Source organism: Eurosta solidaginis, chromosome 4 (genome assembly GCF_040869045.1).
Source record: "Eurosta solidaginis isolate ZX-2024a chromosome 4, ASM4086904v1, whole genome shotgun sequence".
NCBI lineage: Eukaryota > Metazoa > Arthropoda > Insecta > Diptera > Tephritidae > Eurosta > Eurosta solidaginis.
Genome location: NC_090322.1, coordinates 191,809,787 through 191,820,348, shown reverse-complemented (window position 1 = coordinate 191,820,348; position 10,562 = coordinate 191,809,787). Strand labels below are relative to the sequence as shown.

The window sequence follows — 10,562 nt, the reverse complement described above, 5'->3', positions numbered from 1 at the left end:
GAACAAATTTCGACACGTGGTCCAGGGATCGTCAAAATGCAAAAAAAATCGACCGAGCCAAGCAATTTTGCGTTAAGAGTGTCAAGGAACTTCCCGATAACCCAGTGACCTGGAACGTACTTCAGAAGTCCTTGACACTGCAAGATGGGGGAAAAAAGTGTCGCTTAGTGGTTCAGGGATCGGGAAAAATCAAAAAATCGTTCGAACTTTGAATTTTTTCTTTGGAACTTTTAGGAACTTCTCGAAAACCCTAAGATCTGAAACTTTGAACGAAACTTTGGGGTTCTATTAGGTTCCAATATTTAGGATGAAAGAGTTTTCTATATGGGACCGGGATCGATATATTTGTCTATTCACAACATGTGGAATCTTGCATTGCTACTTGAGTAACTTCCCATAGATCTAGATTCTTGAAACTAAGAACTTACTTCTGAACGCCATGACAAAGCAACATAAGGCAAAAAAGTTTTCGCTAGGTGGTCCAGGACCGAGAAAGTTCCACAAAAAATTCTGAACTTGGCTTTTGAGTTTTAAAGTACTTCCCGATAACCCAGAGACCTGATACTTTGAACGAAACTTCGGGCTGTATTAGGTTGTAACATTTAAGACAAAAGAGTTTTCTATATGAGACAGGGATCTAGATATTAAGAGGTATTAAAACGTTTATTTAGAATTAGCTAGACACATTAAGCTTTACACATAGTTCGGGCAAGAGTCCAGAGCAGTGGTCGACTGCTAAAACGCGTTTAAAACTATAGCGAGGAATTTCAAACGGTGCGTCTTGAACTCGGCAGCCACAATCTGAAGGCAGAAAAGAAAAATTAAAATTTCAACTCAATTGTTATAGGCCTTGAGCTCGAATTCGAGCCTGGAATTCATTATCAATAGGCCGATAAAATAAAAGCAATTGTTAATGAAGAGCTCATGTAAATGGCAAAAAATCCAACATTATCAGTGATTTGCAACAGATGGCGCTGCCCTGGTAAAATATAGCTGGTAGAGAGGAATATAAGGAGCGATTTATGATTCAAACAAACCAACGTTGTGTAGTTAACACAGTGTGCCTAAAGCGTACTGATGATGAAGGCTTAGCAACCTTCGAAAAAGATCTATCGAAAAAGCAAAATTTGAACTCTGTCAAGAGATATTTGTAAAAAAGTCGGCATATTAGCAGTTGACCGCTGTTCTACACATTACCCAAAAATTAAAATATCATTTTACAAGAACTATGTAGAAACCTCCGAAAGATGAAGCGTTTTATATTGGAATCTAGGCCGATTTCTCTACCAAATCTTTTTATATTTTGTGTTTACGCGTGGAGCACTAATCGAAAATATGACCAGTTATAAAAAATGTATTAGCAAATTGTTCCTAAAGTTATAATGTAAGTAACATCAGTTATATTCCATACACGAACTATTTAGTTACATATTTTTACATAAATACAAAAGTTTGTGCGTATGAAAGAGTAAGGGGCCTAAAATATAGACATAAAATATTTGTTCTTGAAAGATGTATCTGAATAATAAAAAAAAAAATATATAAGGCGCGATAACCGCCGAAGAGATTTTAGGCCGAGCTTCTCTTCCAATTTGAGTCGTGCTCCTTTTTTAATCTTCCCTACAAATTGGCGGGATGGGACCTACTTGTTTTTATGCCGACTGCGAAGGCAGATGAGTTTTCACTGAGAAGCTTTTCATGGCAGACATACACTCGGGGTGCTTGCCAAACACTGCAAAGGGGCGACATCGCTTAGAAAAATTTTCTTCGAATTAAAAAAAACTTGTTTCTAAAATTTTGATGTTGCTTTGACCTCTACTAATCAGATACAATCATTATTTTCTACTTTAATTCATGTCATGCAAAGGTGATCTGCTTCAAGAATTCTCAGCGTTACCTAAGTAATTAAAGATAGTTTTATCTGAATGAAAATTAATTTTGAACAAGCTGATAAAAAATCGACACGTTTTGAGCTTCTACCCGAACGTCTTCCCGAATAAAAAAAATCGGATACAAACACGTTTTGCCTACTCAATCGTTAGAACTTGGTAAGGAATTGTGAGTTCTGGGGGGAACAAACAAAATACTTCGAGTTGTGAGCTCCATTCACTGTTATAGAACTCATATTAAATATATTAGAAAATGTTTTGATCGTAAACGTCGTGAAAATGTACATAAGGGCATTAAAACCCCCCTAAAAACTCCATCCATACTATTTTGCAACGAATAGTTTTTGCAAAATCGAGTCCTTGTTCAATGTTGAAAATTTATGAAAGTTTGAAATACTTACTTCGTGGGTTGTAATAAACGAAAGCGACATGTAATTAATTGTCAACTTCCGCAATTAACCGTTACAATTAATTATATGCACTTATTATAAGTTAACTACTGGTTACAAATTTGTTCAACTTTTCTCTTTGTTAAACTTTTATCTTTAACCACCCTCTATATGAAAGTGTTATTTTAATTATTACTGAAAATTGGAACATTTCTACATAGCATATTTTCCATACTGATGCTTGACACTTTAAACCAATTGTCAGATCTACGCCATTTTGTAAAAATTATCGTTAACATTTATTGTACAATTTTGTTGGGGTATTAAAACTAGAAGGAACAAGTAAGGAAGGTTAAGTTCGGGTGTAACCGAACATTACATACTCAGTTGAGAGCTATGGTGACAACATAAGGGAAAATAACCATGTAGGAAAATGAACCGAGGGAAACCCTGGAATGTGTTTGTATGACATGTGTATCAAATGAAAGGCATTAAAGAGTATTTTATGTGGGAGTGGGCCATAGTTCTATAGGTGGACGCCATTTAGGGATATAGCCATAAAGGTGGATCAGGGTTGACTCTAGAATGCGTTTGTACGATATGGGTATCAAATGAAAGATATTAATCAGTATTTTAAAAGGGCGGGGACCTAAGTTCTATAAATGGACGCCTTTTCGAGATATCGCCGTAAAGATGGACCAGGGGTGACTCTAGAATGTGTTTGTACGATATGGGTATCAAATGAAAGGTGTTAATGAGCATTTTAAAAGGGAGTAATCCTTAGTTCCATAGGTGGACGCCGTTTCGAGATATCGCCATAAAGGTGGACCAGGGGTGACCCTAGAATTTGTTTGCACAATATGGGCATCAAACGAAAGGTGTTAATGAGTATTTTAAAAGGGAGTGGGCCTTAGTTCTATAGGTGGACGCCGTTTCGAGATATCGCCATAAAGGTGGGCCAGGGGTGACTCTAGAATTCGTTTGTGCAATATGAGTATCAAACGAAAGGAGTTAATGAGTATTTTAAGAGGGAGTGGGCCTTAGTTCTATAGGTGGACGCATTTTCGAGGTATCGCAATAAAGGTGGACCAGGGGTGACTCTAGACTTTGTTTGTACGATATGGGTATCAAATGAAAGGTGTTAATGAGTATTTTTAAAAGGGAGTGGGCCTTCGTTCTATAGGTGGACTCCTTTTCGAAATATCGCCATAAAGGTGGACCAGGTGTGACTCTAGAATGCGTTTGTACGATATGGGTATCAAATGAAAGGTGTTAATGAGTATTTTAAAAGGGAGTAATCCTTAGTTCCATAGGTGGACGCCGTTTCGAGATATCGCCATAAAGGTGGGCCAGGGGTGCCTCTAGAATTCGTTTGTGCAATATGGGTATCAAACGAAAGGAGTTAATGAGTATTTTAAGAGGGAGTGGGCCTTTCTGGACCAGGGGTGACTCTAGACTTTGTTTGTACGATATGGGTATCAAATGAAAGGTGTTAATGAGTATTTTTAAAAGGGAGTGGGCCTTCGTTCTATAGGTGTTCGCCTTTTCGAAATATCGCCATAAAGGTGGACCAGGGGTGACTCTAGAATGAGTTTGTACGATATGGGTATCAAATTAAAGGTATTAATGAGAGTTTTAAAAGGGAGTGGTGGTAGTTGTATATGTGAAGGCGTTTTCCAGATATCGACCAAAATGGGTACCAGGGTGACCCAGAACATTATCTGTTGGATACCGCTAATTTATTTATATATGTAATACCTGCCAAGATTTTAAGGGTTTTTTATTTCGCCCTGCAGAACTTTTTAATTTTCTTCTACTTAATATGGTAGGTGTCACAACCATTTTATAAAGTTTTTTCTAAAGGTATATTTCGCGTCAATAAAACAATCCAATTACCTTACCATATTTCATCCCTTTTTTCGTATTTGGTATAGAATTATGGCATTTTTTTCATTTTTCGTAATTTTCGATATCGAAAAAGTGGGCGTGGTCATAGTCGGATTTCGTTCATTTTTCATACCAAGATAAAGTGAGTTCAGATAAGTACGTGAACTGAGTTTAGTAAAGATATATCGATTTTTGCTCAAGTTATCGTGTTAACGGCCATGCGGAAGGACTGACGGACGACTGTGTATAAAAACTGGGCGTGACATCAACCGATTTCGCCCATTTTCACAGAAAACAGTTAACGCCATAAAATCTATGCCCCTACTAAATTTCAAAAGGATTGGTTAATTTTTGTTCGACTTATGGCGGTTCGACTTATGGCGTTAAAAGTATCCTAGACAAATTAAATGAAAAAGGGCGGAGCCACGCGCCCATTTTTAAATTTTCTTTTATTTTTGTATTTTGTTGCACCATATCATTACTGGAGTTGAATCTTGACATAATTTACTTATATACTGTAAAGATATTAAATTTTTTGTTAAAATTTTACTTTAAAAAAAATTTTTTTTTAAAAGTGTGCGTGGTCCTTCTCCGATTTTGCTAATTTTTATTAAGCGTACATATAGTAATAAGAGTAACGTTCCTGCCAAATTTCATCATGATATCTTCAACGACTGCCAAATTACAGCTTGCAAAAGTTTTAAATTACCTTCTTTTAAAAGTGGGCGGTGCCACGCCCATTGTCCAAAATTTTACTAATTTTCTATTTTGCGTCATAAGTTCAACTCATCTACCAAGTTTCGTCGCTTTATCGGTCTTTTGTAATGAATTATCGCACTTTTTCGGTTTTTCGAAATTTTCGATATCGAAAAAGTGGGCGTGGTTATAGTCCGATATCGTTCATTTTAAATAGCGATCTGAGATGAGTGCTCAGGAACCTACATACCAAATTTCATCAAGATACCTCAAAATTTACTCAAGTTATCGTGTTAACGGACGGACGGACGGACATGGCTCAATCAAATTTTTTTTCGATCCTGATTATTTTGATATATGGAAGTCTATATCTATCTCGATTCCTTTATATATGTACAACCAACCGTTATCCAATCAAACTTAATATACTCTGTGAGCTCTGCTCAACTGAGTATAAAAATGGCACTTAAAGTGCACAACACCGAGTGTAGTAAATTTTTTTTTAATCAAAAATGGCACAATATAATACCCAGATTCCTTTTTCAAATTGCTCAAATTGCAGAAATTCAGTTTACAGTATAACGTCGGCATATATTAAATACCCTCCATAAGCAATTTTAACAAAATGAGTTTTAGATGGTAAAATGATCTCTAACTCACCTTTCATATATGACATTAATGCCAGCTTTAAGATTTAGCTCTCATTTTGAAAATTTCTCACCAGCAAAAATTTTTTTTTCAAAAGCAAAACCTTCTATCAGTATACATTTTCATACCCAGCTATACTTAAGCATGGAGGTGCAATGGTGTAATAGGGTCGATATAAACATAGATTCCCACATATCAATACCAGGGATGATAAATGGATTCTTTCATTTTGTACCAAACGAGGAAAAAAAAAATGTACCAAATCATCCAAAAATTACCAAAAGTCTTCGGTTGCGAATTTGAACCAAACTAGAGTTATATTCTGCTTCTTTATCCAAAAGCTGTTTTAGTCAGGAAGCTTTCTAACACAAATTAAAGGTAGTATAACAGGGAAATATGATTTATGAAGAAATACTTTTCCAGTAAAAATAATAAAAGAAGTTTATCGATTGAAGCGTACAATTATGTACATATATAAAAACATTTATTTATTGAGTACCAGTAAGGAACATAAAACTATTATTTAAAAAAATAACAGCTGCATTCAATGCAAAGACATTTCTGTGGCAATTTGAAAAAACAACCTAATTCGAGTTAGGATAAAAAGTGATATTCTGGCTTCATAAGAGAAACCGGTACAGATCTCCCTGTGTTCATTATTCATAGCCCTAGTGCCGAATGGCTGCTAAAAAATATAGGAAGTTACAATGGTGAATTGTGGCTAGTTTTTCAGATAAAGGTCTATGTATCGCCATTATCCTAACTCGAATTAGCTTGTTTTTTTAAATTGCCACAAATTTCATAAAAAAATTTTAGGTACAAAAGATTTAGATTCAGGTATAAAAGTCGACAAATTGTCGCCTAGATCTATACTAATAACTCATGTTGCAATCACTACATTAACAGTTCTTCTTCTTTGATTTCTTTAAATACCTTAGTTGACAAAAAGCTTTTTTTTTCGTATCTATATTATGACAACTACTTTTAGCTGATTTCATCAAGTCTTTAGTTTTTATTAAATTCGAAACTGTGTTTATTTCAAGTCTATTTCTACACTTAGTTTTAATTAAATTTTGTATAGAAAATATCCTTTGTACATTTGCGGGTGAATGTTGAATCAACAATATGCCTTGAACTATTCTATAAATATTGGAAAACAATTGCGCATTTAATTTATTTTTAACTGATCTTAATTCTTTCCAAAAGCTGCATATAAATTCTTGAATTTTTTAAGGCTCTCATTCTCTAAAGCTTTAAATTCAGAATTAATTTTCTCAATTTTATCAAATTCAGATTTCGGAAACAAGTCCATAACTAAAGGCACAATACTATTTGTTTCACCGCTTAAAATACTTTCTAGTGAAAGCTTTGCAGCCCTCAACAAAGTTTTATCATTCAAATTTACTTTCTTTAATTAAGTACTACAAAATTATATATAAAATTGTTTAGCACAGCTCTTAAATATGTGTACGTGATCTTTTTCGAAAAGGTTGTTTGATAGAATAATATCCGAAGTAAACTTCATCTGGGGTTAAGTGATTTTCGTCTAAATCAATATTTAACATCCAAATAGGACTGGAGTCTAAAAAAGATTTTTTTTATAAAATTTTTAATTTGGTATATCTTCAGACTGCATTTCTATATTCACATTATTTATTTCATTTAAAATATAAGAAAGAGATGTAAAATATACTTTATAAATAGGACTTTGAAATTTTTCAGATATAAGATTAATATTTTGATTACTGCTTTCATTTTCAAATACGTAAAGATTTAAATAATACTTGAGGGCATCCCATTGCTCAAGAATTCTATCTATGACTGCTTGTCTAGAAAGCCACCTTGTGGGGGCGTACTTAAGTATAACACGCATTTCTGTAGCGAAATGTTCTTGAAAACTCTAAAAGTCTGCCATCCTAACGGGGGTTTATCCAAAAATGATAGTTTACGTCTTTTAAAAATTTATCAATTTTGTTGTGAAATAAATCACAACGGCCATTGAAGCTAAATTTAAAATGTGACAAACACATCCATTAACATGCAGATTTGGAACAACTTGCTTCAGCCTTGCTTGCACTCCGCTTTTTGCTCCCATCATAACCGAGCAATTGTGGGCAGTGAAACCAATCATTTTTTCAAGTGGTATTGAATGTTCCTTCAAAGATTTAATAATGACATTAAAAATACTCTCCGTGCTTCTATCGGTCAAAGGTATCAAATCTAAAAATCTATCAATGCACTTTTTATCACAAATTCAAATCGAAACTGCCAAATTTTTGATATACATACATATATTATTAGAGAGTAATAATTCTTCTGACAAAATGCAATTATGGATTTATAATTTTGTGCCCCTGTTATTTGAGTTATTATTTTCTGTGCTTTAATTCTATTGATGCAAAATTTGTTCACAATTTTAGAATCATTTATGCTATTTTTCATAGGCATATTTAAATGGTCCATAATTGCAAATGGCAAATTGTGCTCGGCAACAACACAACTTAACTATATATTTTATTCGAAAAATTTAAATTTTTTGTACATTCAGAGCTGCTTTGCAAATGACTTGAAGTGTAATGCTGTATTTTACAAAAATGTACCAAATATGTCAATGTAGTACCAACGTAACTTCGGGAAACGAAATGTAGTACAAATGTACCATGATTATCATCACTGATCAATACTATCAGTATCGAAACATATTTTCATCGCGCCAGATCCGTCTGGCCATCCGTCCGCGGTTTACGTTTTTGATAATAATTGCCTTGAGAACCAACATCATGGCTTTCAATATGGATCTCTAAACGCCTTTACCCACTATTGCAAGGCATCATTCTCAAAACATGCCTCAACATACATACATATACTAAACATCCACAAAACTAATATTTTCTTTGATCTGCAATAACCTTTATCAACAATATATTTTATAAAAATAATTTCCACTCGAATAGCAAAAAGCTCTATCGGACTTTTAAATTAAAATAAGCTGAGTTTAGAATAAAATACTGGTTTGAATATACAACTGGATCTTTTATCATCCATTGGGGTACTTCATATTATTCTCCTGAAAAAGTCGGTTTTTGCTGATAAAAGGGTACTGAATATAAGCCGACAATATTTCAGAATAAAACTTTTACTGACTTTGGAGCTCATTTGGTGCTTTTTCTCTTTACAATTTTTTTTCTATTAACTAATTTTTATAAATGGTATAAGGCAGATATAAGCTATATGACAAAAATATTTAGAGTGCTATTAGCGATAGCACTAATTATTTCGTATGGAAACCTGATTCAACTAAGCCAAGTACGCCTGTGTGTTTTAACTCAAACTCGACTCTGGTGAAATTTGGCTTTCGGTTTCTCCTAGGTTATAATTTGTGGTCTTGGAATCGGAATATTGAAAAATATATGTAGATTTACAGCCCTATTCTGTGCACTTGACAAATTCACCATCTTGCTTATTTGTCAAGTTTGACAATTTATCAAGTAATTGCTATTCTATGTAAAAAATAAAAAGCTTTTTCGCTGACAAATTGTTAGTAAGTCAAACGCTCTTGATAATTTAATTTATACGGATAAATTTAAATTAGAATTCTGTTATTGTGCGATCGAGAGAAAATGGAACAACATTTCTTACTTTTGCTATTATTGTGGGAAGATCCTCCTGGGGTTTTTGGGGGTAATTTCGGGATGGTGTTTGAGACTCCCTCGGGGTCCTCCCGGGGTCATTTAGGGGTCGTTCTGGGATCTTTTTGGGGACTCTCTCAGGGTCATTTGGCGGACATTCCGGGATGGTCCGGGTGGTTTTGGGGACTCCCTCGGGGTCATTTGGGGGACATTCTGGGATGGTTTTGGGGACTCCATCGGGTCCTCCCGGGGTCATTTGGGGGACATTCTGGGATGGTTTTGGAGGCTCCCTCTGGGTAATTTGGGGGACATTCCGGGATGGTTTTGGGGACTCCCTCGGGGTAATTTGGGGCTTTCCGGGATGGTTTTAGGGACTCCCTCGGAATAATTTGGGGGACATTCTGGGATGGTTTTGGGGACTCCATCGGGTCGTCCCGGCGTCATTTAGTGCTCGTTCCGGGATGTTTTTGGGGCTCCCTCGGGGTCATTTGAGGGACATTCCGGGATGGTTTTGGGGATTCCATCGGGTCCTCCCGGGGTCATTTGGGGGACATTCTGGGATGGTTTTGGGGACTCCCTCGGAATAATTTGGGAGAAATTCTGGGATGGTTTTGGGGACTCCATCGGTTCGTCCCGTCGTCATTTAGTGGTCGTTCCGGGATAGTTTTGGGTACTCCACCGGGTTGTCCCGGCGTTATTTAGTGGTCATCCCAACCATCGCCCAAATTACCCCGAGGGAGTCCCCAAAACCATCCCAGAATGTCCACCAAATGACCCCGAGAGAGTCCCCAAAAAGATCCCGGAACGACCCATAAATTACCCCGGGAGGACCCGATGGAGTCCCCAAAACCATCCAGGAATGACCCCCAAATGACCCCAAGAGAGTCTCCAAAGCCATGCCGAAATGACTCCGAAAAAACCCTGCGGATTATTTTTTCCTATTTTCATTTCGGGGTTAGCAGCATAAAATGAGACATATCGCTCCAATTGCTCATGCGTAGCACGTTCAACTTTTGATTTCCTTGAAAAAACCATGATTTTAAAATATTTGTTACAAAAAATAATGAACAATATTTAATTCTTACGTTTATTCCATTTCGCGATTGTTGCACTAAACAGCTGATTTCCGTTTACTTTATTTAGGTCACCACAGTATGGTGAAAAGCACATGTCGTAGAGCTTTTTAGAGTTGTCAAGTTATGCACAGAATAGAAATATTTGTCAACTTGATAAAAATCTTGATTACTTGTCAACTTATTGACAATTTGTCAAGTGCACAGAATAAGTCTGTTAAAATAATCTGAGTTGCGTTGTTTTTTATTTCGTGCGTCATGTAAATATTTCGATTTTTAAAGTATCTTAGTATAATTTTTCCCCGCTTTGAAAAAATATGAGTAGAAAAATAAATACCTTGCTACGAAAGC

At 35.6% G+C, this 10,562-nt stretch overlaps 1 protein-coding gene across 1 annotated transcript in view; it reads right to left on the bottom strand.

Annotated features, from left to right (window-relative positions):
• Nucleotides 1–10,562, bottom strand: part of Nse4 (Non-SMC element 4) — a 107,498-nt gene that overhangs the window by 70,152 nt on the left and 26,784 nt on the right. The window lies entirely within an intron of this gene.